The sequence below is a fragment of the Dermochelys coriacea genome, chromosome 1 (assembly GCF_009764565.3).
Source record: "Dermochelys coriacea isolate rDerCor1 chromosome 1, rDerCor1.pri.v4, whole genome shotgun sequence".
In the NCBI taxonomy this organism is placed as follows: Eukaryota; Metazoa; Chordata; order Testudines; family Dermochelyidae; genus Dermochelys; species Dermochelys coriacea.
Genome location: NC_050068.2, coordinates 323,655,811 through 323,675,211, shown reverse-complemented (window position 1 = coordinate 323,675,211; position 19,401 = coordinate 323,655,811). Strand labels below are relative to the sequence as shown.

At 43.5% G+C, this 19,401-nt stretch overlaps 1 protein-coding gene across 15 annotated transcripts in view; it reads left to right on the top strand.

Annotated features, from left to right (window-relative positions):
• The window catches only part of CPNE8 (copine 8), a 279,857-nt gene that overhangs the window by 161,278 nt on the left and 99,178 nt on the right, over positions 1-19,401 (top strand). The window lies entirely within an intron of this gene.

Here is a 19,401-nt window from a genome sequence, read left to right as displayed (position 1 = left end):
CAATACCCAGGCAAAGTCAGAAGAGGCAGAAATATAAACTTGGGTGCTGTCTATGTGGAGACTCCACTCCCCAAGTTTAATAACAGTTCAATGAAAGCTGGCCCTTCTCTGAGTCCTGATTGGCATGGTGTGAACAAACAGGAGAAACTGGGGCTCCATCTCCACAGAGCTCTGGCTAGTTAGAGAGATGGCAGGAAATCCCACTCCATCTTGTTGCAGCTTCTCTTGAGAAGAAGGAATGGCAGCAGTGGCAGAAAATGAACATGCAACTGCCTCTGCTGAAGGGACATGGCAGGGTGAAAGTCAGAATCCTGTGATAGAGTACAGGCCCCCAAATCTCCTCAGCCTTTTGCCTCTGTGAGACTTCGCCATGCTGCACATGATCAGCCAGAGCCTAAAGGAAGGAGATCCCTAATCAGTGGCTGATGCTGGGGGAAATAACATTGGGGCTGTCTGTTACTGATCAACATGTCTGTTGCTGATAGAGCTGAGTGTTTGTTACTGATAATGGTGTTGGGAGTGATTTCTTGATGAATTTCTGCCTCCCCAAAGGGAAGGTTCTCGACAGCAAAGCAAGTTTGGCAGTCATTACTAGAAAATACAGCCCCACCCTGTCAGTTTCCTGAATTCATCACAACCCATAGTTCTTCACTACCCACTCCCAAATGGTCCTATTCATACCATGAACAAGAAGGATGATGAAACAGAACATTTGAAAACTCGTGAGATAGCCCTTGAAGCAGATTAGTGGGAGAGGATAAAAAGAGATGCTTTCCTTTCCGATACTACAGATGGACACTCACACTTTATTTAGATGCTAACTTTATATTTATTTTTGATTACAAATATATATGCTATAAAAACAAAAGAAATAGTATTTTTCAATTCACCTCATATAAGTACTGTAATACAATTTATTTATCGTGAAAGTTGAACTTACAAGTGTAGAATTATATACCAAAAAATCTGAATTCAGTAATAAAACAATGTAAACCTTTAAGGCCTACAAGTCTATTCAGTCCTATTTCTTGTTCAGTCAGTCACTCAGACAAACAAGTTTGTTTGTTTGCAGGAGATAATGCTGCCTGCTTCTTGTTTACAATATCACCTGAAAGTGAGAACAGATGTTCACGTGGCACTGTTGTAGCTGGCGTCGCCAGATATTTATGTGCCAGATGTGTTAGTTTCATATATTCCTTCATGCTTCAGTCACCATTCTAGAGGACATGCATCCATGCTGATGATGGGTTCTGCTCGATAACAATCCAAAGCAGTGCAGACCGATGCATGTTCACTTTCATAATCTGAATCTGATGCCACCAGCAGAAGGTTGATTTTCTTTTTTGGTGCTTCGGATTCTATAGTTTCTGCATCAGAATGTTGCTCTTTTAAGACTTCTGAAAGCATGTTACAACCTCATTCCTCTCAGATTTTGCAAGGCACTTCAGATTCTTAAGCTTTGAGCTGAGTGCTGTAGCTATCTTTAGAAATCTCACATGGTACCTTCTTTGAGTTTTTTCAAATCAGCAGTGAAAGTGTTCTTAAAACGAAGCCAGCAGCATTATCTCCCGTAAATCATAGAATCATAGAATATCAGGGTTGGAAGGGACCCCAGAAGGTCATCTAGTCCAACCCCCTGCTCAAAGCAGGACCAAGTCCCAGTTAAATCATCCTAGCCAGGGCTTTGTCAAGCCTGACCTTAAAAACCTCTAAGAAAGGAGATTCTACCACCTCCCTAGGTAACGCATTCCAGTGTTTCACCACCCTCTTAGTGAAAAAGTTTTTCCTAATATCCAATCTAAACCTCCCCCATTGCAACTTGAGACCATTACTCCTCGTTCTGTCATCTGCTACCATTGAGAACAGTCTAGAGCCATCCTTTTTGAAACCCCCTTTCAGGTAGTTGAAAGCAGCTATCAAATCCCCCCTCATTCTTCTCTTCTGCAGACTAAACAATCCCAGCTCCCTCAGCCTCTCCTCATAAGTCATGTGCTCTAGACCCCTAATCATTTTTGTTGCCCTTCGCTGTACTCTTTCCAATTTATCCACATCCTTCTTGTAGTGTGGGGCCCAAAACTGGACACAGTACTCCAGATGAGGCCTCACCAGTGTCGAATAGAGGGGAACGATCACGTCCCTCGATCTGCTCGCTATGCCCCTACTTATACATCCCAAAATGCCATTGGCCTTCTTGGCAACAAGGGCACACTGCTGACTCATATCCAGCTTCTCGTCCACTGTCACCCCTAGGTCCTTTTCCGCAGAACTGCTGCCGAGCCATTCGGTCCCTAGTCTGTAGCGGTGCATTGGATTCTTCCATCCTAAGTGCAGGACCCTGCACTTATCCTTATTGAACCTCATTAGATTTCTTTTGGCCCAATCCTCCAATTTGTCTAGGTCCTTCTGTATCCTATCCCTCCCCTCCAGCGTATCTACCACTCCTCCCAGTTTAGTATCATCCGCAAATTTGCTGAGAGTGCAATCCACACCATCCTCCAGATCATTTATGAAGATATTGAACAAAACGGGCCCCAGGACCGACCCCTGGGGCACTCCACTTGACACCGGCTGCCAACTAGACATGGAGCCATTGATCACTACCCGTTGAGCCCGACAATCTAGCCAGCTTTCTACCCACCTTATAGTGCATTCATCCGGCCCATACTTCCTTAACTTGCTGACAAGAATGCTGTGGGAGACCGTGTCAAAAGCTTTGCTAAAGTCAAGAAACAATACATCCACTGCTTTCCCTTCATCCACAGAACCAGTAATCTCATCATAAAAGGCGATTAGATTAGTCAGGCATGACCTTCCCTTGGTGAATCCATGCTGACTGTTCCTGATCACTTTCCTCTCCTCTAAGTGCTTCAGGATTGATTCTTTGAGGACCTGCTCCATGATTTTTCCAGGGACTGAGGTGAGGCTGACTGGCCTGTAGTTCCCAGGATCCTCCTTCTTCCCTTTTTTAAAGATGGGCACTACATTAGCCTTTTTCCAGTCATCCGGGACTTCCCCCGTTCGCCACGAGTTTTCAAAGATAATGGCCAAGGGCTCTGCAATCACAGCCGCCAATTCCTTCAGCACTCTCGGATGCAATTCGTCCGGCCCCATGGACTTGTGCACGTCCAGCTTTTCTAAATAGTCCCTAACCACCTCTATCTCTACAGAGGGCTGGCCATCTCTTCCCCATTTTGTGATGCCCAGCACAGCAGTCTGGGAGCTGACCTTGTTAGTGAAAACAGAGGCAAAAAAAGCATTGAGTACATTAGCTTTTTCCACATCCTCAGTCACTAGCTTGCCTCCCTCATTCAGTAAGGGGCCCACACTTTCCTTGGCTTTCTTCTTGTTGCCAACATACCTGAAGAAACCCTTCTTGTTACTCTTGACATCTCTTGCTAGCTGCAGCTCCAGGTGCGATTTGGCCCTCCTGATATCTTTCCTACATGCCCGAGCAATATTTTTATACTCTTCCCTGGTCATATGTCCAACCTTCCACTTCTTGTAAGCTTCTTTTTTATGTTTAAGATCCGCTAGGATTTCACCATTAAGCCAAGCTGGTCGCCTGCCATATTTACTATTCTTTCGACTCATCGGGATGGTTTGTCCCTGTAACCTCAACAGGGATTCCTTGAAATACAGCCAGCTCTCCTGGACTCCCTTCCCTTTCATGTTAGTCCCCCAGGGGATCCTGGCCATCTGTTCCCTGAGGGAGTCAAAGTCTGCTTTCCTGAAGTCCAGGGTCCGTATCCTGCTGCTTACCTTTCTTCCCTGCGTCAGGATCCTGAACTCAACCAACTCATGGTCACTGCCTCCCAGATTCCCATCCACTTTTGCTTCCCCCACTAATTCTACCCGGTTTGTGAGCAGCAGGTCAAGAAAAGCGCTCCCCCTAGTTGGCTCCCCTAGCACTTGCACCAGGAAATTGTTCCCTACGCTTTCCAAAAACTTCCTGGATTGTCTATGCACCGCTGTATTGCTCTCCCAGCAGATATCAGGAAAATTAAAGTCACCCATGAGAATCAGGGCATGCGATCTAGTAGCTTCCGTGAGTTGCCGGAAGAAAGCCTCATCCACCTCATCCCCCTGGTCCGGTGGTCTATAGCAGACTCCCACCATGACATCGCTCTTGTTGCACACACTTCTAAACTTAATCCAGAGACACTCAGGTTTTTCCACAGTTTCGTACCGGAGCTCTGAGCAGTCATACTGCTCCCTTACATACAGTGCTACTCCCCCACCTTTTCTGCCCTGCCTGTCCTTCCTGAACAGTTTATAACCATCCATGACTGTACTCCAGTCATGTGAGTTATCCCACCAAGTCTCTGTTATTCCAATCACGTCATAATTCCTTGACATCACCAGGACCTCCAGTTCTCCCTGCTTGTTTCCAAGGCTTTGTGCATTTGTATATAAGCACTTGAGATAACCTGTTGATCGCCCCTCATTCCCAGTATGAGGCAGGAGCCCTCCCCTCACAGACATTCCTGCCTGTGCTTCCTCCCGGTATCCCGCTTTCCCACTTACCTCAGGGCTTTGGTCTCCTTCCCCCGGTGAACCTAGTTTAAAGCCCTCCTCACTAGGTTAGCCAGCCTGCTGGCAAAGATGTTCTTCCCTCTCTTCGTAAGATGGAGCCCGTCTCTGCCCAGCACTCCTCCTTCATGGAACACCATCCCATGGTCAAAGAATCCAAAGCCTTCACTCCGACACCACCTGCGTAGCCATTCGTTGACCTCCACGATTCGACGGTCCCTACCCAGGCCTTTTCCTTCCACGGGGAGGATGGACGAGAACACCACTTGCGCCTCCAACTCCTTTATCCTTCTTCCCAGAGCCACGTAGTCCGCAGTGATCCGCTCAAGGTCATTCTTGGCAGTATCATTGGTGCCCACGTGGAGAAGCAGGAAGGGGTAGCGATCCGAGGGCTTGATGAGTCTCGGCAGTCTCTCCGTCACATCACGAATCTTAGCCCCTGGCAAGCAGCAGACTTCTCGGTTTTCCCGGTCAGGGCGGCAGATAGATGACTCAGTCCCCCGGAGGAGAGAGTCCCCGACCACCACCACCCGCCTTCTCCTCTTGGGAGTGGTGGTCGTGGAACCCCCAACCTCAGGACATCGCATCTCATGCCTCCCAACCAGCGGAGTCTCCTTCTGCTTTCTCCCCCCAGACCTATCATCTGGTCCACTCTCCGCAATGGTACCTGTGGAGAGAACATGAAAGCGGTTAGTTACCTGTGTCTGTGTTACTGGAACCCGGACATTCCGCTTACCTCTTCTGGAGGTCACATGTTGCCACGCTTCTTCACTGGCCTCTTGGCTCCTCTGTGCAACCTGCTCTATATCTTTAGAGCTTTGTGCCCCTAGAAGGCTATCCTGAGTTTGGTCCAGAAAATCCTCAGTGTCTTGTATACAACGCAGGGTCGATACCTGTTGCTCCAGACCTTCAATCTTCTCTTCCAATATGGAGACCAGCTTGCACTTTGTACAGACAAAGTCGCTTCTGTCCTGTGGAAGAAAGACAAACATGGCACATCCAGTGCAGGTCACAACAGCTGAACCCCCCCCTTCCATATCACCTACCTACTATGAGCTTCCTCAGAGACGTTGGCAAGATGTAAGCCTCACTGGGCTCACTCCAGGCGAACTCCCAGGCAAACTCCTGCTGTGAGCTGCTCTGCTGTCCCCGCTGCTCAGCTGGTTCGCGAGGCTCTGGCTATTTTTAAACAGCCAGGCTTCCCTGACGCAAACACACAGACACCCTAATGCCCGCCCCCTGCAGGCTAGCAGCCAATCAGACACTCACTCAGGCTCTCTCCCTGCCCTCCCAGCAAACACACGCTCGGATACTTCCTCAGCAAGCAAACACACACACTCGGATACTTACCAGTCCCAGGCAAACTCCTGCTGTGAGCTGCTCTGCTGTCCCCGCTGCTCCGCTGGTTCGCTGCCGCTCAGCGGGTTCGCGAGGCTCTGGCTATTTTTAAACAGCCAGGCTTCCCTGACGCAAACACACAGACACCCTAATGCCCGCCCCCTGCAGGCTAGCAGCCAATCAGACACTCACTCAGGCTCTCTCCCTGCCCTCCCAGCAAACACACGCTCGGATACTTCCTCAGCAAGCAAACACACACACTCGGATACTTACCAGTCCCAGGCAAACTCCTGCTGTGAGCTGCTCTGCTGTCCCCGCTGCTCAGCTGGTTCGCTGCCGCTCAGCTGGTTCGCGAGGCTCTGGCTGTTATGTAAACAAATGTAAACAAACTTGTTTGTCTTAGTGATTGGCTGAACAAGTAGGACTGAGTGGACTTGTAGGCTCTAAAGTTTTACATTAGGTTGTTTTTGAGTGCAGTTATGTAACAAAAAAAAATCTACATTTATAAATTGGACTTTCACGATAAAGAGACTGCCTTACGGTATTGTATGAGGTGAATTGAAAAATACTATTTCTTCTGTTTATCTTTTTTGTAATGAAAATAATAATATAAAGTGAGCATTGTACACTTCGTATTTTATGTTGTAATTGAAATAAATATATTTTGAAAATGTAGAAAAACATCCAAAAATATTTAATAAATTTCAATTGGTATTCTGTTGAACAGTGCGATTTAAAACTGTGATTAATCACGATTAATTTTTTGAGTTAATCATGTGAGTTAACTGTGATTAATTGGCAGCCCTAGTATGTATATATGAAATAAAATATATTTATCCCCATCTCCCACCATTTAATTGACTCTTGCCATCACAAATTACATAGCTCACTCTACTGCACGTGCCAATTTCATAGAGCAAAATATTGGAGTCAGAGCTGCAACATTTTGTGCCACAGCATACCTCTTAAATTAAAGACATATGACAGGTTGGCTTTTCAGCTGTGGCATGTTACCTAGATTGTGGCATTCTTCGGGGGAGGCTGGACGGTTGGGCAAGAAGACTAGGAACTGGGGGATCATAGGCCTGAACTGGAGGGATGGAGATGAAAATGGGCTTTGTTGGGCAAGGAGATTGGGACTGAGAGATGGAAGGCATAGGAGAGGCAGTAATTGATTGGGCATGGAGATCAGGACTGGGAGCCGGAGAAACAAGATTAGGAGATGGTGTGGAAAACTATGTTGGGGACTGGGAGCCAGTAAACAAGGGAAGGACGTATGATATTGATATACGAGGAGAGGGTAGGAGACTGGGACTGGATGGTCAAGGAGCCTGAAGACAGGAACCAGTGTAGAGTGGAATGAGCTCTGGAAAGGGAGAATAGATCTGACAAGAGGCTGAGGTGCAGGGGCAGAAATATGTCTGGATAAAGAGACTGGGCAAAAGGCTGAGGGAGGAGGTTGGTGTGGGAGGCTGAGTTGCCTGGGTAAGAAAACTAGAACCTGGAGCCAGTGATGTGTGTTAGGGGGAAAGAGATCTGACGAGCCGGGAGGAGAGAACTGTTTCAAACAGCAGTAAGTCAAAGGGTACTATGCAACTTTTACGGTGCAGCAGCAGTGTTCATATGGCCACTTTGTGTGTGACAGGCTGGTGCATTGTAGATTCACACACCCCCTTGCTGCTCTCTATGTCTGTGTATGGACAACCACTTAGACCGGGTGTGATGAATACTTTCGGACTTGGCCAGCAAACCCAGAGGGTGATCTAGGACTGACTGGGCAAGGAGACTGGGCCTGGGATAAGAAATCTGAGAAGTGGAAACTGGGACTGGAGGCAGGGAGAATGCAACTGGGACAAGGAGCCAGGGGTGAAGAAGAGAGAGGACTCGGACAGGGAGAGGTTGGACGGGTCATGGCAGAATGAGTCATGCTTGGGAGAGAATGGGCAGAAGAGTCTATGGTTACTAAAGCACTCTCCCCTCCAGAGCCTGGAGTGGAACCCAAGGTTCCCGAGCCTCACCTGCTGTCAGCAAACATCTGTGAAACCCACTAGCAAAGTGTGTGTCTTGTCGTCTTTAATCCACATAGAGGACAGCAACCTACTATTGCTATAAGATACTCCCTTATGTCAAGTGGTCTGTGCAATGGATCTAAAGATTCAAATCCTGCATCTGGGTGTCAGTACGATATCACATGCTAGAATTTCTGTTTTTCAATTTGCTTTTTTTAAAACTGAGGAAATTTATATACTATAAAACTGGTAAAGAACACTATTAAGGTTGCAGAGTGAAGCACTCAAAAGTTATGTAATGCCAGAGTTATGCATTTGCTTAGTTCCCATAATTGCACTTATTGCAAAATGTTGTTTTTCATAATTGAATAGATCGGTGGGTTTCACCCACATTGTTGTAGGGTTATAAGAATGATTCATTCCTGAACTATAAATACCTGCTGTGCCTAAGGAAGGGCATGGATTCAAACAAATTTACCAGTACTGTACTGCTAGAATGCTTGTCTTCTGCATTTAACAAATGTCATAGTTTTGACTTCCAGAGTGGTATTCTGTGTACATACTGAGTTGCATAGATTTCCTGCTTCATGGTAACTTAAAAACTCTAAATTTGACGACATTCAGTCAGTAAATGTCCTTGAACTGCAGGACATGAAAACTCTGTAGTGTCTCTGTGTATTTATTAGAGGTGCTTTTAAACATAATCGGAGAAAGCACAAGAGGAATAAAAATATTGTGTTCATATATGTTTTGTTGGGGAGAAAAAACGTATTTTATTAAGAATTTAAAATCTTTTAATGACTTTTTTTAGGGGTTTTTCAACTGCAATTTTTAAAAATAGTTTGAAAATACTTTTGTTGGAATCTTTATTGCTTAATCTTGCCCTTTTCAAATTTGTTACTTTGGAAAGCTATCACACCTATTGTAAGGTATTCTTTCTACTTTCTGACTGAACTAAACACACCTGGAGATTTTTTAAAGCCAGATTAGACAAACCCCTGTTAGGGATGGTCTAAATAATACTTAGTCCTGCTATAAATGCAGGGGACTGGATTAGATGACCTCTCGAGGTCCCTTCCTGTCCTGCGAGTCTATGATTTAATTTCTCAAATATTCTTTCTCTAAAATTACATTAATATGCAGGACAAAATCACCCAGATTATGCTTGCATATATTTCAGTTTGAAAATCACTGTCTTTTTTCCTGGTCTGAGTTCTTAAATAATCTATTTACTTACAATAAATTATAAGGGACTTAATTACAAAAATTTTGTAGATTTTAGTTCAATATTAAAAAATAAATACATCATACTCATGATGTATGTTTGACTAATTAGTGTGACAATTCCCCAAACATCATATAAAATAGAGTTCTCCCTAAAATCCTACTGAAGTCAGAACATCACTTCTGTCTGTCAGTCCATCCACCCTATCCTGGGTCCATCACTATAGTATCTCAGCGCTTTTAAAAAATAATTGTTGTTAGATATTGCTAAATCATTGCTCGCAAAACGGCCTTACATAGATTAAATTAAAGCTGTACTTGACTTTGTTCAACTAAAACTAATTAATAAAGTACACTGTGCTTACAGGATTTAAACATTTAAGCCAAAATTTAAAAGTGAAAGCTGCTAGGTCTTGATACTTTTGAAATTCATTTTATTTAATCATGCACCTAAATATCTATGTAGAAGCTCAACTTTAGGCAACCATTTTTTTAAAAAATTGACCTTTATACTATTAGGTATTGAAGACTGAAACTGCGACATAACTTCTTAGATGGCCTGTGTACTGGGTGTTTCTGAACATACCAAACAGTGCAGTGTGAGAGTTACCAGAATGTAGTAAAGTAAAACATATTTTTATTTGTTAATGAACACACAAAATAATAGTAGTAATTAAATTGGATTGAAATTGGAAGAGTCAAATAAAACATTTTAGATTCTATTAACGAATTGCAGAAAAATAAGTCCAGTGCACTGTAAAGCATGTCCATAACTTTTAGTTTATTTTCAGAACGCAGACAAAAGTATTCTGAGGAATGTTATGCAAATGAATAAACTAATCATCCTTCTTGGTTTATAAAATGTTCATCTCTTGTATTTCCACAACAGATAGATAGTTTCTGAAGTTAGTTTTCCCAGACTGTTTCAATTATGGCCATGTGATTCATGCTTTATCGTATTTACCTGTTACAAGGAAAATTCTGCTGAACTATGGTAAAAAGAAGAGGAGTACTTGTGGCACCTTGGAGACTAACAAATTTATTTGAGCATAAGCGATGAAGTGAGCTGTAGCTCACGAAAGCTTATGCTCAAATAAATTTGTTAGTTTCTAAGGTGCCACAAGTACTCCTTTTCTTTTTGCTAATACAGACTAACACGGCTGCTACTCTGACACTTAACTATGGTGGAGCTCATACTCCTCCATAATAACCCTTCACATAAGGGTATGCATGTTTGCAACTGAATTCTTATCTTTGAAAAAATTTCCTTCATTGACTCCAGTGTTCTTTGCAAGTGAATGTTGGATAGAAGCTTCCATACCTATTTGCTGTTCAAGGAATACTTAAGCAAATTTAATATGGCTAAACTACTAGGATTGGCCATAGTTTTTTTTGTTTTTGTTTGTTTGTTTTGGTTGCGGCAGTGGGGGGAGAAAGTTATTGGGTTTTACTACTTATTACTTTCTCTATAGAAATAACTCTGAAACAAGCATAGATTAAAATGAAAGGATAACTCATAAAGATAAGTGTTTGCTTTTGTCTTATTTTATATCACAGTTATTATAGGTATGAAATTGACACACACAAACACTCTTCATTGATTCCATGGCCAGAAGGGTCATTGGGTTCATCTGGTCTGATCTCCTGTATAATACAGGTTAAAGTACATCCCCAAAATAATTCCTAGAGCATATCTTTTAGAAGAACATCCAATCTTGATTTAAAATTTGTCAGAGATGGAGTATCCACCATGACCCTTGGTAAATTTGTTTCTGTGGCTAATCACTCTCACTGTTTAAAATTTCTGCCTTATTTCCAGTCTGAAGTCTAGCTTCAACTTCCAGCCATACCTAACTCTGCTACACTGAAGAGCCAATTATTAAATATTTGTTCCCCATGTAGATACTTGAATACTGTAATCAAGTTGCCCCATAATCTTCTCTTTGTTAAACTAAATAGATTGAGCTCTTTGAATCTATCACTCTGAGACAAGTTTTCTAATCCTTTAATCATTCTTGTGGCTCTTCTCTGAACCGTCTTTAATTTATCAACATCTTTCTTGAATTCTGGGCACCAGACGTGAACACAGTATTCCAGCAGCAGTCACACCACTGCCAAATACAGAGGTAAAATCACTTCTCTACTCCTACTTAAGATTCATCTGTTTATGCATCTCAATATGCATTAGCCCTTTTGGCCACAGCATCACACTGGGAGCTCATGTTCAGCTGACTATCCACTCATGACTCCTAATTCTTTTTCAGAGTGTCTGCTTTGCTGGATAGAATTCCCCATCCTGTAAGTGTGGCCTACATTCCTTGTTCTTCTGCTTGGGTTAAAAACACAGGGCTGCAATTTTATGAAATCATGCAATACAAATTACATTCAAACTGTCCAACCTCTCCAAGCTCATCACCAGAAGCAAGCTCTGAACAGACCAGGATGCACCAAATCTAAGTGGCACCAGACCCTGACAAATCAACAGATGCAAAATCTGCAGACATATCTCCATTGCTACAATGATCAACTCCCACAACACACCTTTCAAGATCTATGCGTCCTACCTATGCCTATGTCTACACTACTGACCGTACAGCAGCACATCTATACCACTGCAGCTGTGCTGCTGTAAGGTCTCCCGCATAGCCATTCTATACCAGGGGGAGAGCTCTCTCCCGCTGGCATAATTAAACTACCCCCATTGGGGTGGTGGTAGCTATGTCGGCGGGAAAGCATCTCCCACCCACATGCCACTGTCCATATCAGCGCTTTTGTCAGTCAGGGGCATGTTCTTTTTTTCACACCCATGAACAACAAAAGTTTTAGCGACAAAAGTACTAGTGTAGAAAGCTTAAATGCCCCAATAACAACTATGTGGGTGAAACCAAGCAGTCGCTGTGCTCTCAAATGAACTCAAACAGGAAAATGATAAAAGACAAAAATACTATATCATCTGTTGGTGAACACTTTTCACAAAGCGATCACATTATATCTGATCTCTCAATCCTCATCCTCAAAGGAAACCTGCACACTTTCAAAATACAAGCCTTGGAGCTTAAATTCATAACTTAGCTAGACACTAAAATTCATAGTCTTAATAAAGACACTGGATTTATGGCTTATGCCAGCAATCTGTAACACGCTAACTTTTTTGTTCTCTGACTACAGAGGTGTTAATGGGCCACTTCACCTTAAATGGTCCCTTAGAATATGTGCTAACTACTAATGCTAAACCAGGGGTTCTCAAATTGTGTTGGGACCCCAAAGTGGGTCAAAACCCCATTTAATGGGGTTGCCAAGGCTTGTGTTAAACTTTCTGGGGCATAGGGCTGAGGCCAAAGCCCGAGCCCCACCGCCCTTGGGCTTCAGCCCTAGGAAGGAGGTGGGGCTAAGGTTACATGCCTCCCACTCAGGGCAGAAGCACTTGGGCTTCAGCTTTGCCCCCTCTCTGCCTGGGGCAGCAGAGCTGGGATGGGCTCAGGCTTCAGTTCCCACCTCCGGAGGTCATATTGTAATTTTTGTTGTCAGAAGGGGAAGTCACAGTGCAATGAAGTTTGAGAACCTCTGTGCTAGACTATCTGCTTGATCGTGTATTTAGCTGTAATGCTCTCAGCACCTTTCCCAGATCCGAAGAAGAGCTATATGTAACTCAAAAGCTTGTCTCTTTCTAACAGAAATTAGTCTAGTAAAAGATATTACCTCACCCACCTTCTCTCTCTCTAAAGTACCCCAAAAGTTAATTTAGCCAGAAAATCTCATCCCATTAATTACTTACTTAGTTGACTGGAAACAGCAGCCTGCCATATCCAGCCCTTTCTTGGAGACTGTGTCCTTCACAAGCTGAGGATCTTCAAGCTATCATTCCTCCCTTTTTGAGGAAAAAGACTCTGTCCACGGTTATGAGGCCCTGTCCATGTGTCATATGGACTCTATTCTGAATGGTAAGGTTCTGCTTTTTGACTCATTCAGCTGCAAAGCCTAGACCCATTGTTCCCCATCTTTTGCCTGTCTCTGATAAAACGGTTAAACCTTTCAAGTAACTACTTTTGCCACATAAAATCAACTATAAATTTAACCCAAGAAACAACACAAGGAAAGCAATGCATAGAAATTCAAGCTATTCCAGCTTGATTACAGTCAAAATTACTGCATGGAAATGAGTGCACAAAGATGACATGCTTTTTCTTCTCTGAGGAAGAATTGCTTGAATCTTGGCTGGATGACAAATTCCTCCTCTCTTCCACCCTGTCAGTTTTTAATAGGGATTTATGTGTATGATTCACAACACCTCTAGAGACATGCAGGAAAAGGTGAAGCTCCACACAAAACAGCTAAACCAAGCTGCTTAGGGATGGGGGGAGATTCCTTCCCATTTCCAAATATGATGATCAACAGAATTCTGAGTATCACAGCAAGAGTCCCTCGTAGAAGAATTAGGACACAGAAGCCATGACAAACCAATGAATCACCAGAGTTCAGTGACAACGTGAGCCCATCTACTGAACAGATAACTAAAGGATATAAATAGAAGCTTCTAGCTTATCAAGTTGAGAGCTAGGGTTAGTTGTAGTTTTGAAGCCTTTTATCCTAATGGAGGTAGGCATCAATTGGCATGCACAGAGTCAATATTTCTCATGCTTTACAGTAGCTAATGCCTATATCAGGTAGTTAAAGACTCCTTCAAGTCCTACAGGGCAAAGAAAAATATTGTCCCCATGGAGGGATCTGCATTTCCTTTTCAAGGAATTATCCACAAATCCTCATAATTGGGTTCCTCTTACCTGGGACAGCATATGGACAATTACAAAGCTATGCAGCAGATGATGCCACAGTGAGGAACACTTCAGAAACTGTGTTCATCAGACAGACTAGCAGAAGGCTGATGGCTGAAAAGATTTTGTTAATTTTCCAGTTGAGATTGTCTTTAGTTTTTTCTACTTATGCCAACTGTTTTTCTTCTATCTGTTTTTCGCCTGTACTTCTTCCTGTTCCTCTCTGCTGTATGCAGTATCTGTCTGGCCCAGTCTCCTGCTGCCAGGCAGCTCGGAATGGCAGACTCAGAAAAGAGTGTACAAGGAAGAGGTTGCTTTTTCTACTCTGAGGAAAAAATTGCTTGGATCTTGGCTGGATGACAAATTCCTCTTTATTCCACCCTGTCAGTTTCTAATGAGAATTTATGTGCCTGAGCCACAACCCCTATAAAAGACTGGTCTATCCCCTCACATGGTGCGTCACATCAAAGGGCCTTTTTTTAAAAAAGGCAGGGAGAAAGCAGCCCCGCAGCTGCTGTTACCAGAAGAGACAGCAAGGACACCAAGAATAACTGTCCAGGGGAAGGTTTCAGAGTGGTAGCAGTGTTGGTCTGTATCAGCAAAAAGAATGAGGAGTACTTGTGGCACCTTGGAGACTAACAAATTTATTTGAGCATAAGCTTTCATGGGCTAGTGTTACAGGACAGGCCCAACAAAGAAAATAGCCACTAGCCATCATCTTCAGCCCCCAACTAAAACCTCTCTAGCGCATCATCAAGGATCTACAACCTATCCTGAAGGACAACCCATCACTCTCCCAGATCTTGGGAGACGGGCCAGTCCTTGCTTACAGACAGCCACCCAACCTGAAGCAAATACTTACCAGCAACCACACAACAAAAACACTAACCCAGGAACCTATCCTTAAAACAAAGCCCGTTGCCAACTGTGTCCACATATCTATTCAGGGGACACATCATAGGGCCTAATCACATCAGCCACACTATCAGATGCTCATTCACCTGCACATCTACCAATGTGATATATGCCATCATGTGCCAGCAATGCCCCTCTGCCATGTATATTGGCCAAACCGGACACACTCTATGCAAAAGAATAAATGGACACAAATCAGAAGTCAAGAATTATAATATTCAAAAACCAATTGAAGAATAGTTCAACCTTCCTATACACTCAATTACAGACCTAAAAATCGCAGTATTACAACAAAAAAACTTCAAAACCAGATTCCAACAAGAGACTGCTAAATTGGAATTTGCAAACTGGAAACCATTAAATTAGGTTTGAATAAAGACTGGGAGTGGATGTGTCATTACACAGAGTAAAACTCTTTCTCCATGTTTATTTTTTCCCCCTTACTGTTCCTCACATGTTCTTGTCAACTACTGGAAATGGCCCACCTTGATTATCACCACAAAAGGTTTTTTCCCTCCTGCTCTCCTGCTGATAATAGCTCACCTTACCTGATCACTCTTGTTACAATGTGTATGGTAACACCCATTGTTTCATGTTCTCTGTGTATATAAAAGCTCCCTACTGTATTTTCCACTGCATGCATCCGATGAAGTGAGCTGTAGCTCATGAAAGCTTATGCTCAAATAAATTTGTTAGTCTCTAAGGTGCCACAAGAATTCCTTTTCTTTTTCTCCCTACAGTTACTCACATTTTCTTGTCAACTGTTGGAAATGGGCCATCCTGATTATCACTACAAAGGTTTTTTTTTCTCTCCTGCTGATAATAGCCCACCTTAATCGATTAGTTTCATGAGAGTTGGCATGGCAATCCCCATTTTTTCGTGTGTGTGTGTATCTATATCTATCTGTCTTCCGACTGTATTTGCCACTGCATGCATATGATGAAGTGGCTGTAGCCCACAAAAGCTTATACTCAAATAAATGTGTTTAGTCTCTAAGGTGGCACAAGTACTCCTCATTCTTTCTCTAGGTGAAGTAAGTGTCCTTGACCTTATGCTGTTTGCTATCCCTTTAATGACAAAGAAAATAGCCTGAAGACTCCCTTGTACATTACCCTAACGCTGGCAACCTGCACTTCTTCTCATCATCTTTGTTCCTTATAGCCAATAAGCTATGCAAAATGGTAATATGCCTGCGGTCCTAACAGTCTGATGATGTAGGCCAAGTGAAGCTTGATAGCCATACCCTTAGAACAGTGCTTCTCAAGCTATATGATGTGGGGGACCAGCAATTTTTTTTTCCAGTGTGCGCGCAGACCGGCAGCCGATGGCCGGTCCGCGGACCACCACTTTGAGTAGCACTGCCTTAGAAGACGAGCGTCTTTAGGGTGAGACTCTGGATAAAGCAAAATGGCAAGCCTCATTTCATAAGATTATAAAGCTTCTGATAATTTCAGAAAGACTACAACAGCTTTTATCTCTCCTCAGCAAAGTCCAGCTTCCGATCTAAGTTTTAAAGGTTTTCATAAGCTGATTTCCATGGATTTCAGACAAATTATGGGTTTCAGAGTAGCAGCCGTGTTAGTCTGTATTCGCAAAAAGAAAAGGAGTACTTGTGGCACCTTAGAGACTAACAAAGTTTTGTGGTGACCTAGAATCCTATTTTCGATGTCTCCGACTCAAGGAATATTTCCAACACACCTCTGACCAACATATTAACCCACAGAGACCTTCGTACCAACAATACAAAAAGAAGCATTCAGGGTGGACTCCTCCTGAAGGTCGAAATAGCAGACTGGACTTGTACATAGAGTGTTTCTGCCGATGTGCACGGGCTGAAATTGTGGAAAAGCAGCATCACTTTCCCCATAACCTCAGCCGTGCAGAACACAATGCCATCCACAGCCTCAGAAACAATTCTGACATCATAATCAAAAAGGCTGACAAAGGAGGTGCTGTCATCATGAATAGGTCGGAATATGAACAAGAGGCTACCAGGCAGCTCTCCAACACCACTTTCTACGAGCCATGACCCTCTGATCCCACTGAGAGTTACCAAAAGAAACTACAGCATTTGCTCAAGAAACTCCCTGAAAAAGCACAAGAACAAATCCGCACAGACACACCCCTGGAGCCCCGACCTAGTGTATTCTATCTGCTACCCAAGATCCACAAACCTGGAAGTCCTGGACGCCCCATCATCTCAGGCATTGGCACCCTGACAGCAGGATTGTCTGGCTATGTAGACTCCCTCCTCAGGCCCTATGTTACCAGCACTCCCAGCTATCTTCGAGACACCACTGACTTCCTGAGGAAACTACAGTCCATTGGTGATCTTCCTAAAAACACCATCCTAGCCACTATGGATGTAGAAGCCCTCTACACCAACATTCCACACAAAGATGGACTACAAGCCGTCAGGAACAGTATCCCCAATAATGTCATGGCTAACCTGGTGGCTGAACTTTGTGATTTTGTCCTCACCCATAACTATTTCACATTTGGGGACAATGTATACCTTCAAATCAGCAGCATTGCGATGGGTACCCGCATGGCCCCACAGTATGCCAACATTTTTATGGCTGACTTAGAACAACGCTTCCTCAGCTCTCGTCCCCTAATGCCCCTACTCTACTTGCGCCATATTGATGACATCTTCATCATCTGGACCCATGGAAAAGAAGCCCTTGAGGAATTCCACCAGGATTTCAACAATTTCCATCCCACCATCAAACTCAGCCTGGACCAGTCCACACAAGAGATCCACTTCCTGGACACTATGGTGCTAATAAGCGATGGTCACATAAACACCACCCTATATCGGAAACCTACTGACCGTTATTCCTACCTACATGCCTCTAGCTTTCATCCAGATCACACCACACGATCCATTGTCTACAGCCAAGCTCTACGATATAACCGCATTTGCTCCAACCCCTCGGACAGAGACAAACACCTACAAGATCTCTATCATGCATTCTTACAACTACAATACCCACCTGCTGAAGTGAAGAAACAGATTGACAGAGCCAGAAGAGTACCCAGAAGTCACCTACTACAGGACAGGCCCAACAAAGAAAATAACAGAACGCCACTAGCCGTCACCTTCAGCCCCCAACTAAAACCTCTCCAACCCATCATCAAAGATCTACAACCTATCCTGAAGGACGACCCATCACTCTCACAGATCTTGGGAGACAGGCCAGTCTTTGCTTACAGACAGCCCCCCAACCTGAAGCAAATACTCACCAGCAACCACACACCACACAACAGAACCACTAACCCAGGAACCTATCCTTGCAACAAAGCCCATTGCCAACTCTGTCCACATATCTATTCAGGGGACACCATCAGAAGGCCTAATCACATCAGCCATGCTATCAGAGGCTCGTTCACCTGCGCATCTACCAATGTGATATATGCCATCATGTGCCAGCAGTGCACCTCTGCCATGTACATTGGTCAAACTGGACAGTCTCTACGTAAAAGAATAAATGCACACAAATCAGACGTCAAGAATTATAACATTCAAAATTCGTCGGAGAACGCTTCAGTCTCTCCAGTCACTTGATTACAGACCTGAGAGTGGCTATCCTTCAACAAAAAAGCTTCAAAAACAGACTCCAACGAGAGACTGCTGAATTGGAATTAATTTGCAAACTGGATACAATTAACTTAGGCTTGAATAGAGACTGAGAGTGGATGAGTCATTACATAAAGTAAAACTATTTCCCCATGTTTTTCTCCCCCCACCCCACCCCCCACTGTTCCTCAGACATTCTTGTTAACTGCTCGAAATGGCCCACCTTGATTATCACCACAAAAGGTTTTTCTCCTTCCCCCCACTCCTTCCTGCTCGTAATAGCTCATCTTAAGTGATCACTCTCCTTACAGTGTGTATGATAAAACCCATTGTTTCATGTTCTCTGTGTGTGTGTGTGTGTGTGTGTGTGTGTGTGTGTGTGTAAAGCTCCCCACTGTATTTTCCACCGAATGCATCCGATGAAGTGAGCTGTAGCTCACGAAAGCTTATGCTCAAAAAATTTGTTAGTCTCTAAGGTGCCACAAGTACTCCTTTTCTTTAGACAAATTATGAGTATTCCAAGGGAACTAAAGACTATTCCTGACACAACAGGTATGAGCAAGTCTCGCCTTTTTTGAGAGGTAGGATCTGCCATTATATGTCTGATAACTACAAATTGTTGGCGTTTATGCAATAGAATTCAAGCACCTAGCCATGGAGCACTTTTTATTCCATCCCCAATTTTTTTAGACTGGGAGAAATGGCAGCAGATCAAAGCAGTATTCTAGCTGCTGCAGGACATTCAAGTAGTAAGTATACTAAATGGTTGGAACTTAACAAAAATATGTCAGTGCACAAGGGGGAATAGACTATTACTCAATCTTTGCTGTTCTAGTATTAAAAGGGCTAAAATTTAAAAAAAAAAAAAAACTTTTCTGTCACTGACATTAGTAAGTATGTCTCTAAATTCACAGAACAAATCTACTGAATAATAATAGATGCTTTTCAGGATAGAATAGAACTCCAAATTGAAATGGTGTTCCTTATGGTCAGAACTTTAGCTCATAGTGTGGGTAAGCTGGCTGCTCAGTC